Source organism: Tamandua tetradactyla, chromosome 13 (genome assembly GCF_023851605.1).
Source record: "Tamandua tetradactyla isolate mTamTet1 chromosome 13, mTamTet1.pri, whole genome shotgun sequence".
Classification (NCBI taxonomy): domain Eukaryota; kingdom Metazoa; phylum Chordata; class Mammalia; order Pilosa; family Myrmecophagidae; genus Tamandua; species Tamandua tetradactyla.
Genome location: NC_135339.1, coordinates 79,670,572 through 79,690,826, shown reverse-complemented (window position 1 = coordinate 79,690,826; position 20,255 = coordinate 79,670,572). Strand labels below are relative to the sequence as shown.

The window sequence follows — 20,255 nt, the reverse complement described above, 5'->3', positions numbered from 1 at the left end:
TCATTCCTTTATGATCTGAGAAAGTGTTGTGTATGATTTCAGTCTTTTTAAATTTGTTAAGACTTGCTTTGTGACCCAGCATATGGTCTATCTTTGAGAATGATCCATGAGCACTTGAGAAAAAAATGTATCCTGCTGTTGTGGGATGTAATGTCCTATAAATGTCTGTTAAGTCTAGCTCATTTATAGTAATATTCAGATTCTCTATTTCTTTATGGATCCTCTGTCTAGATGTTCTGTCCATTGATGAGAGTGGTGAATTGAAGTCTCCAACTATTATGGTATATGTGTCTATTTCCCTTTTCAGTGTTTGCAGTGTATTCCTCACGTATTTTGGGGGATTCTGGTTCGGTGCATAAATATTTATGATTGTTATGTCTTCTTGTTTAATTGTTCCTTTTATTAGTATATAGTGTCCTTCTTTGTCTCTTTTAACTGTTTTACATTTGAAGTCTAATTTGTTGGATATTAGTATAGCCACTCCTGCTATTTTCTGGTTGTTATTTGCATGAAATATCTTTTCCCAACCTTTCACTTTCAACCTATGTTTATCTTTGGGTCTAAGATGTGTTTCCTGTAGACAGCATATGAAAGGATCCTGTTTTTTAATCCATTCTGCCAGTCTATGTCTTTTGATTGGGGAATTCAGTCCATTAACACTTAGTGTTATTATTGTTTGGATAATATTTTCCTCTACCATTTTGCCTTTTGTATTATATATATCATATCTGACTTTCCTTCTTTCTACACTCTTCTCCATACCTCTCTCTTCTGTCTTTTCGTATCTGACTCTAGTGCTCCCTTTAGTATTTCTTGCAGAGCTGGTCTTTTGGTCACAAATTCTCTCAGTGACTTTTTGTCTGAGAATGTTTTAATTTCTCCCTCATTTTTGAAGGACAATTTTGCTGGATATAGGAGTCTTGGTTGGCAGTTTTTCTCTTTTAGTAATTTAAATATATCATCCCACTGTCTTCTAGCTTCCATGGTTTCTGCTGAGAAATTTACACATAGTCTTATTGGGTTTCCCTTGTTGATGGATTGTTTTTCTCTTGCTGCTTTCAAGATCCTCTCTTTCTCTTTGACCTCTGACATTCTAACTAGTAAGTGTCTTGGAGAATGCCTATTTGGGTCTGATCTCTTTGGGGTGCGCTGCACTTCTTGGATCTGCAATTTTAGGTTTTTCATAAGAGTTGGGAAATTTTCAGTGATAATTTCTTCCATTAGTTTTTCTCCTCCTTTTCCCTTCTCTTCTCCTTCTGGGACACCCACAACACGTATATTTGTGCGGTTCATATCGTCCTTGAGTTCCCTGATACCCTGTTCAAATTTTTCCATTCTTTTCCCTATAGTTTCTGTTTCTTTTTGGAATTCAGATGTTCCATCCTCCAAATCACTAATTCTATCTTCTGTGTCTTTAAATCTATCATTGTAGGTATCCATTGCTTTTTCCATCTTTTCTACTTTATCCTTCACTTCCATAAGTTCTGTGATTCGTTTTTTTCAGTTTTTCTGTTTCTTCTTTTTGTTCAGCCCATGTCTTCATGTCCTCCCTCAATTTATCGATTTCGTTTTTGAAGAGGTTTTCCATTTCTGTTCGTATATTCAGCATTAGTTGTCTCAGCTCCTGTATCTCATTTGAACTATTGGTTTGTTCCTTTGACTGGGCCATATTTTCAGTTTTTTGAGCGTGATCCGTGATTTTCTGCTGGCGTCTGGGCATTTAGTCAGATTTCCCTGGGTGTTGGACCCAACAGGTTGAAAGATTTTTCTGTGAAATCTCTAGGTTCTGTTTTTCTTATCCTGCCCAGTAGGTGGCACTCGTGGCACACGTTTGTCTGCGGGTCCCACCAGTAGAAGGTGCTGTGGGTCCTTTAACTTTGGAAAACTCTCGCCGTGGGGGGGGGGTTTTGCCAACCGAAGCGGCTTGGAAGAGTGCCAGCCGGCCCGGGGGTGCGAATGCGGGGAGGGTTGCTGGCCGCCTCAGCCCGTGAGAGCGCCCGTCTGAATTTCCTAGTCGGGCCGGGGCACCAAGCGTGGCAGTAGGGCGCCCGCCGCCGCGGCCTGAGAGAGTGCACCGTTCCCAGCTGGACCGGGGAGTCACGTGTTTGGAAGGGACCCCTCCGTCACCGTTCTCCGCGGCCTGGGGATTTCCGATCCAGTTCTCTCAGTTGGTCCAGGGGGCCGCGCGTGGTGGGGGCACCAGCCGTCGCGGCTTGAGGGGTTCGCCTGCCCAATTCTGCCAGCTGGCCCGGGAAGGAGGAAGGGAGGGACTCCGGCCGCTTGCCGCCCCGCCCGGGGAACCTCGCACCCCTCGGCGATCTCACCGGAGCAGGTTCTCTCAACCAGTCAGCTGTTCCAGGATGGGGTACCCTGTCTTTTTGATCTCTGTCGTGGCTCCGGGAGCTGTTCTGTATCGTTTCTACTCTCCTAGTAGCTGTTCTGGAGGAGGAACTAAGATCCGCGCGTCTTACTAAGCCGCCATCTTCTCCCGGAATCGTATCTGTTTTTTAGAAGGTGCCTTTGCTTAGGTTTGAAAATACTTAAAATACTAAATTCCTTAGTGATTGTAGGAATCCTAGTATTATTTACTAATGTTAGATTAGTAGGAAATGCAGTTAATCTTTGATATTTTGAAAGAATTATGATGTATGAAAGAATCACGTATGACAGTATATTGCTCTTATTGGGTAATGATGTAATGTAATTTTTTTATCACTTGTGCCTTTTCTTGTATATAAACAGGTGAACTCTGTTATCATAATGAGATCATAAGATCATTGTCTTACAAATGATGAATAATTAAGTCATTTTAAAATAGTCATTTTATTTTCATAAACTACTTACAAGAGACTTCCAAATCTAGTGTTGTGGTTGATATGGTGATGGTGATAAAAATGGCTGTAACAACTCATGCTCTCAAGACCACTGGTCATTTTGGAGAAAACAGAATAATTAAAGTTCATTTTAAGTACTGTGTGTTTACTGTACCTTAATGACATTTGGATATATTTAAGAACTTTAGTTTTGTGAGAGGCAGGAAGGCAAATACCTGATTACTTGGGTATCATTTAACAACATGTCATGATCTTAAGTTCCTTGGTGTACTTACTGAGTCTAATGCTGTTTAGTAATAGTTTTCCTTCTCATGGTTTGGATTTATTTAAGCTGCTTTGGATTGTTGTGATGTAGGCATTTAGAACACTTTAGATAGAAACTAATATTTTGATAAATATTTACTCTGTATATTTGATTTATACATTGAAGGGAGAAGAGTAATTATGAGGAAGCTGTTAGGTTCTAATCAATAGTGTATTTAACCACGAATTCTAATTGATAATTACCTATCATGGAAAGCTCCAATTTTTTCTGGAGATGGTCAAGGCAGATCGTCATAAACTATATTGGAGGAGCACACCTAATCATGTACTTAATATTGAATACAAGTATTACTAATGATCTGTCATGAGGCAGGGGTCATAAAATATGTTTGCTTACTGTATGTCAGGCACTGGGTGGATACTCCATACACATGCTATCTCACTTAATAGTTAAGAGCTATTTTGTGGGGGAGGTTGGTATCTCATTTTTGCAGATGTAGAAATTAGAGGGGAAATTAATGACTTTCTCAAGGTCCTAAAAGTAGCGCTAGACTCCTAAACTCCATGCTATGTTATTTCTGCAGAACCAACTATTACTCCAAACCAGGGTGTGCAAACTACCAGTGTTAGACCCATAAGTTAACATTTTGAAAGGGTTGCCAAAAGAAGGAGGACGAGGAGAGAGAGGGGAGGGTAGGAGAAGGGGGGCGAGGAGAAGGAAGAAAGTGAGGAAGTGGGGGGTAAGTGGAGAGGGAGGGAGGAAGAGGAACCATACAATATTTATATCTGGCTCTTTACTGAAAAATGGCAGGAGAGGGCAGGGATATAAGCCTTTATATTGAAAAAGGTATACTTTTAAACCCTCTTTTGAGGTCTTATCTTTTTGGAATGCCAGTGGAAGCTGTGGATACTCTGTAGAGAAGTACATAAGCAGAATTTCATGGAATTCATAGTTCCCTTTAGGCCTGTTTAGAGGCTTCATATTTTTTCAATTTAGAGTTTATATCACACTATGCCTTTATTTTAAAAGTTCTCCTTTTTCTGCAAACAATATCACCAGGAAACAAGTGCTATGAAATCACTTTGTTCCTTCCTCAGAGTCATAGGACTTACTGACACTTTCTTGGCCTGGCATCAGAGCACATTATGCTTCATTGGAAAGCAGTAAAACCAACTACGTGGTCATTAGCAGAAGTTTTACAGAGTGGTTTCAAAATCTTTCTTACTAAATTGCTAAGACTGGCATAAAGTTGTATACTTACTATATTTGTCCCAGGGAAAATGAGGAATGTGTGTTAATTATTTACCTTCAGATGAGTAGAACTGCAGGTGATAAATAGAGACTGCCCAGTACTTAATTCTTTTGGGATGAGTCTGTAAATTAGTACTTAGTTAGATTGTCTATTCCAGTAAATAGAGGTTAGGAGCAATGTGAACTTGACTTCAAGTGCTAGCACTATGACTTAGCAAGAGACCTTATCCTCTTTTGGCCTTAGTTTCCATATTTGTAAAATGAAAACACAGATAATATCTATCTAATTGGAGGTAATAAATTTGTCACATAAATGATAGCTGCTGAATAACTGTACCTTTATTTACACATATATTGATTGATTACACTTACGTATATCAGACATTTGCTGGATGATACATCAACATTTTCCTTCTTCACTGAGTGATTTGCTCATTGTAAAGATTCAGGTAGCATGAAAACATGTAACGTAAAAGTAAAATTCTCCCAAATTATGTTCTTTTAAAGAAAATTACTGTTAAATTTGGGGAGGAGTTCTGTATTTTTTTTTTAATGATTTTATGATTTGTTATTAATTTATAAAAAGAACATCATACTTCTTACCCCTTCCATCATTAGCAGCTTGCTTTTTTTTTTTTCTCTATTTTGGCTTTTCTAAATACAACAACTTCATTTGTTTTTAACAGGTGCATGGAATTAAATTGTATGAAAGTACCTTAAGTCAGTCAATTCCTTGTTGATATTTTGTTTTTATTTCTGTTTTTCAGTTTCTCACAAGTGTTAATAATGGTACCATAAACATCCTTCCATTTGTAACTTCCTGCGGATGCTAGTTTTTTTTCTTTTGATAATTTCCCTGTGATTTATTAGGGTTTTGTTTGGTTGATATCAGATTTTTGCAAATGTCCAAATGGTATTGAGGAGCATAAAGAAAATTAAAAGCTACTCCATCCTTTTAAAATTTCATCCTTTTAAGATGCCCAGTGTTAGGTTTGATGTCTATATTTAATTCTATACTTAAAAACACATTATAAACCACTATATATAAGGGTGCTCTCATGCTCTCTTTCTTTTCTTAATAGTAACATGAGAGTATAATATAAATGTAACCAATTAAATTGGTTTTCAAGTGTAACAATATATTATGGAGCTCATTCCAGTCAGTTTGTATGAATCTAATTCATTCATTGCTTTAACCCCGTTCCTGGCCATATTCACCAGTTCTGGCTTTATGTTCCTTTCACACTTCCTCTCACTTAGTTTGCTCCTCAGAGTTCTTCGCACATTCTAAATGCTTCCTTCACAGGGTCCTTTGCTATTCTTTCTTCCCTAATGCTTTCCCCCCAGATATCCAATAGCTCACTCCATTATTTTCTTCAGGTCTCTGCTTATCACCTTTCAACCATCCTATATTAAAAAGCAAGTTAGTCCTTAAAATGCTGACTTTTTATTTATTTATTTATTTATTTTATTATTTTTTTATTAATTAAAGAAAAAAGAAATTAACCCAACATTTAGAAATCATTCCATTCTACATATGGAATCAGTAATTCTTAACATCATCACATAGATGCATGATCATCATTTCTTAGTCTGACTTTTTTTTTGAACAGACCTTTTATTGAACTACTCCCTGTGTATGTATACATAAATGTGTGCATGTGTATATGTGTGTGTGCTTGTGCACATGTGTGATTTTTCAGACAACTGCCTTAATCCTAAGTGTACAGCTTGGTGAATTTTCACAAAGTAAACTCGGCCACAAAACTGAAGTGCTGGGACTTTAAATTTATTTTGTCTAAAGAATACCTGAGTTTTCTCATTTCTTAAACAGAATGTATGGAACATATTTTAATCTCTTTTTTTTAATGGTTGAAGTTCATCATTATGAACGCAGGCTGATGGCATGTAACCCAGTACTGATTGGAAAGTCAGCATTGAAGAGGAACCCCCCCCAACCCTGCACACATACACACACTGGTGAATTATACTGATTAAGGTCTCCAGCAGTTTGTGACACTGACTTCAAGTTCTGTCAGGGCACTGTATGGGCACTGTTGTCTCCTCTCATCCCCACGTATAACAAAAAACATAAATATAGATGTGTTTGCAACCTTCTCTGACACTCCAGAAACCTTGGTTTTTAATTTTACATTCTTAGGAAAGATCGATAGTGATAAACCTTCGATTATATTTTCCTTGAACTGATATAGAATAGCAAACTTGTTCTCACTGGTTTGGTGCATAATTATCGATTTTTATGATAGCAGCAGAATGCTTTAGAACATATTTTTCTTTTTTCTCTAGTCAGTACATTGGGTATTTATGCCCATGAATTTTTCACGTATTATAGGGAGAGTGGAGCTGATGATATGGTGGGTGGAATACTGAAATGTCTTGGCTTTGATTTGCACAACTTTTATAACAGAGCTAGAAAGTTCTTCACTCTGCAGCATAATTTGTTCTTATTGGTATGCACATAGAAACAACACTGTGATTTAGCACAGTAAAAATGTTGTTTTTGGGTTTATTATTTTATATTAACTACCTATTATGTGTTTCTAATCAGTAAGGTATGTACCAGTGAAACAGGTATTTGTGACCTGAGTGTATTTAGAAATAGTGTTTCTCTTAGGATCAACTTTGTATTCTGCATGTATAATCCGCAGTTGTAAGTGGCTATTGTTTTTTCCTGGAAAATCTTCAGTAGCAAAAATGGAGAGATATAATTTCTATATGGCAGCTAGCTACAAGAATCTATTTTGAAAACTGTGTTGTGCTTTTAGATACAATTATTTCTTGGAGGCATCAGTATATACTAAATAGTGCACCTGGTGCTTGTGTTGTATGCTTACTTTTTGTCCTTTTCACACAATAGTGTTTCTTACCTACTAGATTAAACTAACACTCATAACTAAGAATGGTTGTTATTGATGACTACACAGTCTTGTTACTTTAGTCATTTGGTCAAGCAAGTAAATAATTTAAAACTTACAATTATGTGAAATTTGCTGTGGTTGAAGTAAGAGCCATTCCATTTTACCTAATTTCATTTGTGTGATAATTATTTCTGTAATGCCCCAAAAATCTTACTTTGCTCTTACCATTATTAAGATTAATACTATTTTCTGCAAAATTTAGGCTAGGTAATGTCTGGTTTATTTCAGTATTTTAAAAGGTTATTAGTTTTCAATGTTTGACTCTCTGAATCTTAATCAGGAATAGATGGCAAACTGTTGACATGAGAAAAATTTAACTAAATATTTGTAATAAAGTATGTGTCCATTTGTCTACAAGTGCTGAAGTGGTAAGTAGTAGAGATATTTTGAATTTAGTACAGATATTTTGAGATTGGTGAGATATAAAGGGAAAATTCTTGATGGTCGTAGTCTGTAATAAAGCCCATGAATACAGTCTGTCTTAACTATAGCTCAGTTTTTATTAAATTGCTTACCAAAACATTGGGTAAATTAATTAAAATATTTAAGTAAATTGCTTACTCAAAATATTTGACCTTTTTAATACTACAGAGTTAGGATTTCATCTTGATTGAATAATTAGCAGATTCATAATAGTCAATAAGCATTTAGAACAGGTCCTGTGGTAATAAATCATTGGAGCCTTGCAGATATTCTGTGTTCTTACCGTTTCTCTTGAAAATAACTCAGCCTTTTGGCCAGAAACAGTAGGATTAGAAGATGAGGGATTTCTGTTTTATTTCTGGAATTGCTATTGATTTGTTGATTGTTTTTTAGAGACAATGAGATTAAAACCTTAATTTTTAAAGTTCTTAAATAACTGTCTAAATGTAAGGCAGCACTAATTATTATTCACATCCCTGTTATTTCTGCAGGCTGCATCTTATGCAACATAGGTCTAATGTAGGAATTTTGCTCAGATTTGCAGGCATAAATTGTTTATCTTAAAAATAGTTTTCTTTTAATAATAAGCTTCTGTTTTAGTTAGGCAATTTATGTGCCAAGAAAAGCAGAGATAGGAATACTATGAAAATCTTTTATATTTGACTCTAGAAGATATTTTGCTACTTATAGCTGGACAGTTAGAACCTTGAAGTCTTTTTAACTTGCTGGTTATTTCTCTGGTTCAGATCTTTTACTGTTCCTTACTTCCTGTCTGCAGTGGGATTTTAAAGAGTCTATTTGATAGATCTACCTAGCTTAAGATCAGACCCTTGCCTCCATAAGGTACTTCATTGTTCATGTCTTTATCGTAGTAGTAGGAAAGTGATAATTTTTCCCTAAGATGTTTTTCTCCTCCCATCCATTAGATTTTAGAAGTGATTCCATTTATACACCATCTTTGTCTGGGGTACTATGCACTGCAAAGATAATTAGTGTAATGAAGGAAAAAAATACAGGTCTACTTCAGGTAGGGTTTTTTCGGTTTTTGTTTTTGTTTTCAAAGAGAGAAAGAGTTTATTACTTGGTGTGTAGTAGGAGAGCTGATGGCCTAGTGGCCCAAAATCTGTCTCCCCAGACTCGAGTAATTCTGATAGTTTTATTAGAAAAAAAAGATGGGCAGGATTTAGGATCATGAGCACAGTGGCCCCTGTTATTATTGTTTTTAAATCCAGTAGTGAGAAAGAATGTACTTAAAGTAACATGAGGGGTTACAACTTAGAATCTCAGAAGAATTGTCATGACTAATAATTGCTTTTGTCTTAACTCATTAAGATCTCATAGTGTAGTTTGGATATTCTTGTGTGTCTCCAAGAACTTTATGGAGAGCTACCAAGGCAGAAGTATTTTCATAATAATGCAAAAATGTTATTTGTTATTTTTACTCTCATTTTGTTAGAAAAGTGCAGTGAATTTTTCTAGAGGCTGCATGGTTTGTGATAACATCAACACCCTGATGGCTAATGGAATGTGACATTGAATATTATGTTTTAAAATTTTTTCATTTTTTGTTTCTAATATGGTAGATATCAATAGATATAACCACCATGACAGCAGCTCTTTGGAGTTCTCAATTTTTAAACATGTCAAAGAGTTCTTGAGACCAAGATGTTTGTGTGGGAACCACTGATCTAACATGAAGTTTGTTTTTGCCGTATGTAAAGGGCTATTCCTATTGCCCTACTTTCTGAGTCATCCTCAATGATATTAGATATGTAACATTATTTTCAGTTGATATATAGTATACCTTGTATTACAGCTTGTTGTAAGGAGCACAGGATGAAGTGGACCTGGTGCAGTTTCAACTATACTACTTCCTATGTGATCATAGACAAGCCACTTGAACTTCTTTATCCTTAGTTTCCTCTTGTAAAACGAAGCTAATGATATCCATGGTTGTGAATTACGAGAATGAAGGATGTTTATAAATGTATTGTGTAATTTACAAAAGTGCTGGAAATGTGTAATAGTAGACTGGATCCATTATATTAGAATGAAAAGATAGATTGTATTAAATTTTATATTCTGTATTCAAAGGTTTGTTTTGGGGGTCCTGGTAGAGAGATGTAGATGGAGTTGGAATTTGTGGCTGGTTCTCATGGCTCTGCCCATTTTTTCAGCTTTGTGAGAGCTGAGAATTTTTATTTAATCTCTCCTAGGCTATGGTAAGGAACCCTCACATTGTGAATTGTGGTGAACATAAAAAGATATGAGATTTATCAGACATGGTGAAGAGGATTCCTTTGGTTCCCTCAGCAACTCATCTCATGTGATACCTTATCTCTCTGCTGCATAGAGTATCAGTTGACATTAACTCACCAGCTGTTTAAGTTCTGTTACAAAGGACCTTCAACCTCAGTCGTCACTCTTTTTACTCAGTGTATATATAAAACCCCTTCGAAAAATTGTGAGGCATTTTAGATCTTTATTATTCTATGTATGCAGATCTGTGTGTTCTATAAGTGCAGAATTAGGAGCTTGGATGAAAGTGTGCAGCGTATATGGGTGGTCAGGGAGAAAATTTTTTTTTTTTTTTTATTAATTAAAAAAATTAACTAACACAACAATAGAAATCAATCCATTCTACATATGCAATCAGTAATTCTTAATATCATCACATAGGTGTATGGTCATCATTTCTCAGTACATATGCATCGATTTAGAGAAAGAAATAGCACTACAACAGAAAAAGAAATAAAGCGATAACACAGAGAGAAAACACAAATAAAAATAAAAAGTACAAAAATATATAAGAGAAAAAAAAACAAAACAAACAAAAAAAAAACTATAGGTCAGATGCAGCTTCATTCAGCGTTCCAAGATAATTACATTACAATTAGGCAGTATTGTGCTGACCATTTTTTTTTTTTAGACATCATACCATTCTACATATGCAATCAGTAATTCTTAACATCATCACATAGATGCATGATCATCGTTTCTTAGTACATTTGCATTGGTTTAGAAGAACTAGCAGTATAACAGAAAAAGATATAGAATGTTAATATAGAGAAAAAAAATAAAAGTAATAATAATAAGAACAAAACAAACAAAACAAAACAAAACAAAAACCTATAGCTCGGATGCAGCTTCGTTCAGTATTTTAACATGATTACTTTACAATTAGGTATTATTGTACTGTCCATTTTTGAGTTTTTGTATCTAGTCCTATTGCACCGTCTGTATTCCATCAGGGGAGAAAATTTTTTAACAGTGTTTGTAATCCTTGTTCTTATTAGTTCCATAACTTCAGGAGAAATTAAAATAATTTTTCCAAGTATAGATTTTCTCAGCAGAGTGCTCACCAAGGAATTCCATAAATAGAACAGTTCTATATGGCTTTTTTCAAGTCATTTTCTCAATATATACATTTAATAGAAGCCTTAGTTATAAAACTTAATTATGCAGAGGTAGAAAGGTGATACCCAAGGTTGTGAGACATACTGGCTGTTATTAATGTGTTTCCTTTTACTTACAAGTCAGTATCACAAAGGGCACAATTTTTAAAAAAATCAACTAGTATAGGGACTAAAATCATGGCCTTGTGGAATCTGAAACCCAAGAAATACAGCCAACCAAGAACTTTATTCTTGGTGGTTACCGAGCTATGTAAGTAATTCACCTTGCAGAAGGAAAGGAGTGTGCTGTCTGGCATGTCTCTAGGAAACCAACTTTAATATAAATAAATAGAAAGATTAGTAGGAGATGTTTCTAGAGTACTGTTCTAGTTTGCAAGCTGCCGGAATGTGATATACCAGTAATGGCACGGCTTTTAAAAACGGGTATTTATTAAGTTGCACATTTATAGTTCTAAGGCGGTGAAAATGTCCCAATTAAAGCAAGGCTATAGAAATGTTCAATTTATAGGCATCCAGGGAAAGATACCTTGATTCAAGAAGGCTGATGATATTCAGGGTTTTACTCTCAGTTGGAAAGGCACATGGCGACATCTGCTTTCTTCTCAATGGCTCCTCTGGAGCTCTGTCCATTTTCTTGGCTCTCCTGGCTCTAAAACTTTTTCCGAAATGATTCCCTTTTAAAGGGAAGCAACCCCACCTTGAATGGGTGGTGACGTATCTCCATGGAAACCATCTGATCAAAAGTTAGCACCCAGCAATGTTGAATGAGCATTAAAGTACATGGCTTTTCTGGGGTGCACAAGATTCAAACCAACACAAGTACCTCACTGTGCCAGATGCTTTATATGAAATTTCTCATTTAATGCTTACAATAATTACATAAGATAAGTGCTATTATTAAATCTCTTTTACAGATGAAGAAGCCAAGGTTTTCAAATTGAAATAACTTAAGTGCCCAAGTTCTCAAAGACAGTAAGTTAGAGTCAAAATTCAAAATCAAATATTGATTTTAACTTCTGTTCACTTAATACTACTTTATATTGTCTTATTGAACAGAAGCTGAGAAGTGAAGAAGAAATAATAGAAAACCCAAGGGAAGAAAGTTAGAAGACAGAGATCAGGGATGATGGCTGTTTAAAATGTGTATGGGATACAGCAGTGAGTATTAAGAATCAGCAGTAAGTAAAGAGCTATTTTGTAGTCTATGAAAGGAGAGAGGGGAGGTGAAAGGGAAAGAAGAGTGACTAAAATTTATTGAGCTTCTACTTTGGGCCAGGACAATTCCGTATGCTTGATATGCAGAGGACCTATCAAATCCTAGTGTTAGCATAGGAGTGATATTTCAATTATAAATGAATAATTACAGGTTCAGAGAGTTTAAATGAATTGTTCCAATTGAAACCTAGGTTTCTGAGATTCACCTTTGTACTATATATCAAGGATGTTGTTGAAGGAACATAACTTTTAAAAATGTTAACTTTACTATGGAGAATGTATTTCCAAACATAGTCCAGAGATAGCAGGAATATTAAGATGAACCCCACATACGTGTCATCCAACTTTAACAGTTGTCAACTCATGACCAGTCTTGTTTTATCTTTAACCCACTACCACTATCCCATGGATTATGTAGAAGCAAGCCCCAGATATTTCATTTATAAATACTGAGATTGTATATATCTAAAAGATTAAAACTCTTATTTTTATCAGACTCAAAATAAATTTTAACAGTAATTCCTTAATGCCATTAAATATCACCCTGTAGGCTTTTTTTACATAGCAGGGGTCATACTCTATTAAATAGCGTTTTCCCACATAGCAGTTTAATGTAAGCACTTTCCTGCATTTTATTTCAACCTTGTGAGACGTTAGGGGCTAGTCCATAAGGCTGCCCTCACTACTGGCACTGGTTGCAAGTTTTGGGGTCCCCAAGACCACTTTTAGGTTCTGTAATTCATTAGAAGATCTCAGAGAATATATCAGAAGCTGTTCTACTCACAGTTTAGTTTATTTCCGTTCAAGAACAGATATTAATTAAGTAAAATAAGCCAAGGAAGAAGCATATAGGGCAGACTCCAGGAACATTCCAATTGTGGAGTTTCCAGTTGTTCTCTTCCTGTGGTGTTGTAGACAACATTACTTTTCTTGACATGGGTGTGTGACAATACAAATGGAGTATGGCCAACTGGTGCCTTAGTATCCAGAGTTTTTATTGGGTATTAATCACTTACATGTGCTGTTTAGTCTCTAGCTCCTGAAGAGATAGAGTGAATACCACATGGCCCAAAGCCCCCAACGTACATCACATTATAAGGACACCAGTCATATTGGATTAAGGACCCACCCTATTCTGGTATGACCTCATTTTAACTCAACTAATTCCATTTGCAATGACTCTATTTCCAAAAAAGTTCACATTCGCAGGACTTCAACATATCCTTTTGGGGACGCCATTCAACCCCAAACAAGTCTACGAATAGCATTATTTCCCCCCCAAATGAATAACATGGTGTGCTGGTTTGAAAGGAATTATGCCCCTAAGAAAAGCCATGTTTTAATATAAATCCCATTTCATAAAGGTAGAATAATCTCTGCTCAGTGCTGTATGTTTGAAACTGTAATGAGATCATCTCCCTGGTTGATGTGATTTAGTCAAGAATTGTTGTTAAACTGGATTAGGGGATGACATGTCTCCACCCATTTGGGTGGATCTTGATTGGTTTATTGGATTCCTATAAAAGAGGAAAGATTTTGGAGAGTGAGAAATTCAGAGAGAGCAACACTACGAAGCAGAGAGTCCACCAGCCAGCGATCTTTGGAGATGAAGAAGGAAGACACCTCCCGGGGAGCTTCATGAAACCGGAAGCCAGGAGAGGAAGCTAGCAGATGATGCCGTATTCACCATGTGCCCTTCCAGCCGAGAGAGAAGCCCTGACTGTGTTCGCCATGTGCCTTCTCGCTTGAGAGAGAAACCCTGAACTTCATCGGCCTTCTTGAACCAAGGTATCTTTCCCTGGATGCCTTAAATCGGACATTTCTATAGACTTGTTTTGATTGGGACATTTTCTTGGCCTTGGAACTGTAAACTAGCAACTCATTAAATTCCCCTTTTTAAAAGCCATTCCATTTCTGGTATATTGCATTCCGGCAGCTAGCAAACTAGAACACATGGTTAGTCTGGTACATTTGCATGTAACTTTTTTCTTAAAAGAGCACTGGCCTAAATGTCAAAATTCCTGGGTTTTTAGACTCATATCTGCAGCTTGATCTCAGACATATCTGTAATCTCTTTATATTCTAGTTTTTCTCATCAGTAAAATGAGGAGGTTTTTAAAAAAAGCGGAGGTTTTAGTTATTGGATGAAATCTGTAAAACTACCTTCCATATTTAACATTCTCTGGAATAAGTTAGTATTTGAAAGTATTTTTGTTTGTTGCTTTCTAATATGAATGATAATCTTCAAATTGAGTTTGTTGCTCTTGCTTTATTTATTTATTTATTTATTTTTTGGCATGGGCAGGCCCTGGGAACAATGTCCAGGTCTTGGCATGGCAGGCAGAATTCTGCCAGAGCTTCCTACTGTTGCACTGCCCTTGCTTTATTTTTAATTAAATGATAAGATGGAAAATTATGTTAATATTAGGCAAATAAGGGTCTAAGCTATAGGAAATTTTTAATTGGTAGGGATGGAAAAAAGAAATGAAAAAGAGGAAATAAACCATTTGATAGTTTACAAATTAAGCTTGTACTAATTAATGCAACATACAAAATCCAATGAGGGTAAATTACTCCAAGAAAGATAGATTTAAAAACATGAAAATATTTCCTTATGTTGTAAATGAGCAGGGCCCTATAATGAATAAAGATGAATGAGAAACAGATCATATCCTATCTAAGACCAAGGCCCCTATGGTTTTGGAAAAAGTAAAAGACATCCATATAATTACTTAAAATTAAAAAAAAAAAAATCACAGGTGTTGTAATAAAGCAGACTAAGATGATTTACTGCCAGGAAAATCAAGGGAGTCTTCATGGAATTCTTCTAGAAACTTCTAAAGATTTTCAGAAAAATGCTAGTGTTATGGTATAATTAAGAGTTCTGTTGTTTCAGGCTATAATTAATTTCATTAAACAGCTTCTTTATTTCGGTGGGTGTATGGTAAATGCCAATTTATGTGCCACACAGTTTCAGTTGAGCAGTAATAACTAATAGTGAGTGTTTATTGGCATACTTTAGTACTTTTCATTATTTCTTGCTATCCTTATAGACTTCACTGTAAAGTAGCTACAATTTTATCTTATTCCTCTGAAATAGGATATTACTCCTTAAACTGAGGTTTAAAGACAAAGAGTGTGTTCAGTGACATTTTGCTGGGAGGTGGCAGAACAGGATTCCAACCCAAGCTACCTGGCTCCAGAGTGTGCTCCTAGCCATTATACTAAACTACCTATTATGTACATTTCTTTTCTAACTTACATTTGTGAGGAGGGGCAGTGTAAGGAGAGCTAGAGAGAGATAGGCTGACATGTGAACAGGGTAATTAGTGGTATTATTGAAGTGTAAATAAAGTGATTTTTTAGGAAACAGCCAGGAAAGCAGTTATCAGAGGGTTGAGGAGGAGGGACAGGCTACAGAGAGGTGCTTTTTGACATAGAACTTGAACAATGGAAAGAAGCTTACCACATGGAGCTAGTTATGGGAGGGGGTGTCGGAGTAGTTAACAGGCAAACATTGCTTCAGTAGAAATTAAATCTGGTGGTACTAACCTTGGTAAGTGTGGAGGAGCTTGGTTTAGACTTGTCTTTTGAATATCAGTTGAAGTGTCTTAAGTAAAATTGAAAATTTGAAATATAGGTTCATGGTTTATCAATACAGAAAATTGAGTTCTTAGAACTACTTGTACTTTATTTTCTTTCTAGTGTGTACTTAATTTTGTATTAGTATGCCATACTTTGCATAATTATGTATACTGTGAAAGTTATGGCTGATTAAGGTTTTGTAAATTTTATTTTAAGTGCAGCAGGGCAACTCTAAATGAGTACCGAGGTATCTCAAAAGAACAATAAATGAAGAAATATTTTGAAAATGATCATCTCCTATTTTAACTAACTTATATTTAGTTTAGGAGAATTTGTAGCACACTTGTGTAGGTTATCTCCTAATGTGAGAGAGCCAGGGTGTCAAATTGAAAGGCAGAAACCACAGAAGGCTCCTAATTACCTGTTTATAGCTGTTTGCACTACTCTGCTCCTTAGGCAGGGTGTACTGTTGTATGTATTCCTAAGGCTGAAGTAAGACTCTAGCCTCTGAGTGGCTAACTTTGATTGATCTCTCTAGCTCCAAGTAAACATAGTTATTGAATGGATGAAATGACATTTGAGCTGATAAGGATGGTTTAGCGTTAGACCTAGGGAGATGGGATAGAAGCACTTTGTAGGTAGCAGAAATAGCAAAGGAACAGAATTGGGACACTGTAGGATATCTTTAGTGATTCAGTGAGGAAGCCAGTTTAAGACTCAAGTTTAGAAAAAGAAAAAGAAAACAGGATTTGTGTGCCTGTTACATGCCAGTAATCTAGTAGGTGCTTCACATGTACAAGCTTTCTAAGTCTTTGTCATAGTCCTGTGAGGTAGCTTTATATTAGAGAGAGAGAAGATAGATGGATGGGCGGATGGAAGGATGGACAGATGGAAGGACAGATAGATAGATAGACGTCTTTGTTTTGGTTTTAAAAAATACTCTCTTTAAAAGGAGAAAGCATAATTTCAGAAATCACAACACTCTTAATAAATCAGCGAAAACCTGAACCAGGCCAATTGAGAACACAGAGAATGAATAATACAAGAGACATTTTAGCAATATGATCCAGGGAAATGGGGGTAGAACTGATTGTGATGAGGGAAGACGTAAAGGGTAATTTAAGTGCTAAGTTAAGTCCAAGTGTCTGGAATTGGTGGTGTCAGTAAGAAAAAACGGGAGAGTAGGATGAAGTTTGAAGAAAAAGTGTTTAGTTCATTATAAGTATCAAAATGTGGAATTGTGATAGAAACAGTGAGAGCAAATTTTGTTGCAAAAGGAAAGTATAGAAAAGAAAAAAGAAACAGGAAAAGAAAAACCAAGTTGTTTTAGTACACCAAACTTCTTATTCTTTTTGTTTTTGGTATTCTTTTATTACTTTTATTTTTTTCTTATTTTTATTTTTTTAGAGTAATGAAAATGTTCAAAAATTAATTGTAATGATGAATGCACAACTATATGATGATGCTGTGAACCACTGACTGTACACTTCAAATGATTATATGGTATGTGAATATACAATATATATTAATAAGATTAAAACAGAATAATGAACTAGAAGATGAAATCAGAGATATAAGAAACAAAAAATATAAAAACTAACAGTTAAGGATAGCGCTAAAAATGTTAACAGTAGTGTAAGAGTCCTAGAAGGAGAAAAATTGTTGCTTACATAAATATTTGTTTATAGAACATAAGGGGCCATGAACAAAAAGATAATGGTTAGAATGGTATTGATTTCCTATCCTATTCTCCAATAAAATGAAGCAGGGATCCTTGAAGAAATGGCTGTTTCTGGGTCTGGTGCAAGAAGCAGACAAGGTGAGCCAGGGGCATCTTTAGTTTCATAAAGTAAGGAAGTGCCTTTATATGTGATGAGAATGGCACTGTACATCTGTTGGTTTTCCAGCAAACCTACAAATGCAGCCTAATGAATCACTGCTCAAACTGTCATAGCCAAGAGGAGCACAAAGAGACAGTACAACTAAATGTAATGTGGTATTTTTACTAATCTTAGTGTCACAAAGGTCTGTCAGACATCTGAGATTCTGATGAAGGCAGATTTCTCATCAGTTCTGGGAACCTGAAAACTCCACGCGCAGGCTGCCTGCCTGTCACTATTGCTTCTCTTCAGGAGGCTAAAGATGCCCTCTTTTCTAATCATCCAGGGATCACCTCTGCCTGAAATTCATAGCTAGTCCCTCACGTGTGTCTGAAGCTCTGCTGGGTAATCCAGCCTGGGCAGAGGCCACAGGAGAAAGGTCTTCTTACTCTTTATTACGGAAAATTTCAGACTTAACTCAGAAGTTCAGAGGGCATTCCACAGAGCTACAACGTAGCCATTCCTGTTTCTTCTGTATCTCCTCCCCACACTCCCCCCTCCTGATTATTTTGAAGCAAATCTCAGATATAATATCAATTTATCTATTTCTTAAAAAAATAACTATAATTTTAGTATCATACCTAAAAAATTAATACTTCTTTAGCATAGGATCATTTTTAAAAGTCTCCAATATTAGAAAAATGCCAAGGTGTAAGTCCTCATAAATGACCATGGAGAAAAATTTTCTGACTATTTTATAGTGTTTTTTTTTTTTATGAGAAATGGTGACTAGCATGAATTCTTTTTTTTTTATTTTAACATTTGTTCCCCTTATTATTTATTTATTTTTAATCCATATGTTTTACTCATCTGTCCATAAGGTAGATAAAAGAAGCATCAGACACAAGGTTTTCACAATCACACAGTCACATTGCGAAAGTTATATCCTTATACAGTCATCTTCAAGAAACATGGCTACTGGAACACAGCTCTACATTTTCAGGCAGTTCCCTCCAGCCTCTCTGTTACACCTTAACTAAAAAGGTGATATCTATTTAATGTGTAAGAATAATCTCCAGGATAACCTCTCGACTTTGTTTGGAATCTCTCAGCCATTGACACTTTATTTTGTCTCATTTCTCTCTTCCCTCTTTTGGTGGAGAAGGTTTTCTCAATCCCTTGGTGCCAAGTCCCAGCTCATTCTAGGATTTCTGTCCCATGTTACCCCTGGGAATCATGTCTCACATAGAGAGGGGGAGCGTAGTGAGTTTAGCATGGATTTTTAATAAAACAGAGACTAGTTTACCACTTAATCGCATGGATTCATTTACACTCTTCCTCTGAAATATTATGGCTGTATAGGTCTTTAATAGGGAATTAGCCATGTTTCTTGAAGATAATTGTATGATGATATGGCTGTCGCAGTGTGACTGTGTGGTTGTGAGAGCCTTGTGTCTGATGCTCCTTTTGTCTACCTTATCAACGGACAAGTAAAACATATGGATTAAAAATAAATAAATAATAGGGTGAACAAATGTTAAAATGAATTTAGTAGATTGAAATGCTGGTGATTGGTGAAGGGGAGGGGTAAGGGGTATGGTATGTATGAACTTTTTTCTGTTTTCTTTTTATTGCTTTTTCTGAATTGATGCAGATGTTCTAAGAAATGATCATGATGATGAATATACAACTATGTGATGATAGTGTGAGTTATTGATTATATAACAAGAACGGAATGATCATATGATAAGAATGTTTGTGTTTGTGGTTAAGTATCATAAATAAAAATAAATTAATTAAAAATTAGGGAATTAGTATGAGAAAGTTTGAGAACCATCAAATGGCTAGATCATTGGCATTATTATTGGTTTCTACTTCCTCTGTGCCTGCAAGCCAGATGATTGAAAAATCTTAGAGTAGTTCTTTATAATCAAAGAGATGGAATTACTGAATAATTTTATTAAATCCTTTATATTCTTTTCAGCATCATAACATAGACAAAATAGTTTGGAAGACAAGATTATTTTTAAAATTTTGGCATTTGTTAGATATCTAAAGCAAGCTTAAAAGAGAAACCTATGATTAATACTAGAATTGACTTTCTTTAAACCATTAGAAGTGAAATATACTGAGTTTTTACAAATTATAGAAGATATGTAATGCAAACATCCATTAGGAAGTGTAGTACAGTAAAAAGAGGATTGTATTAGGCCCTAGACACTCATATCCTGTCTTTTAAAAAAATAACTATTGATGTATAATTGATGCATAATATATGGTATATACATGTGAAATCTTACTTCAGTCAAGATAACGTAAAAGTTTCCTTATGCCTCTTTACAATCCACCCCTTCCTCTACTCCCATCCCCAGATAGTCACTGATCTGTTTTCTGCCACAATAGATCAGTTTGTATTTTCTAAAATTTTACATAAATGGAGTCATATAATATGTACTCCTTTCTGGTAGATTTGGTCTGGCTACTTTCTCAAGATAATGATTTTTTAA

The 20,255-nt window shown here is 35.6% G+C and overlaps 1 protein-coding gene and 1 long non-coding RNA gene across 2 annotated transcripts in view; both read left to right on the top strand.

Annotated features, from left to right (window-relative positions):
- PDZD8 (PDZ domain containing 8) overlaps nt 1–20,255 on the top strand; it is a 119,457-nt gene that overhangs the window by 10,164 nt on the left and 89,038 nt on the right. The window lies entirely within an intron of this gene.
- Nucleotides 1,415–18,571, top strand: LOC143654337 (uncharacterized). The gene is made up of 3 exons (XR_013161768.1): nt 1,415–12,100; nt 12,185–12,286; nt 13,373–18,571. It is a non-coding gene; the product is annotated as an uncharacterized LOC143654337 (long non-coding RNA).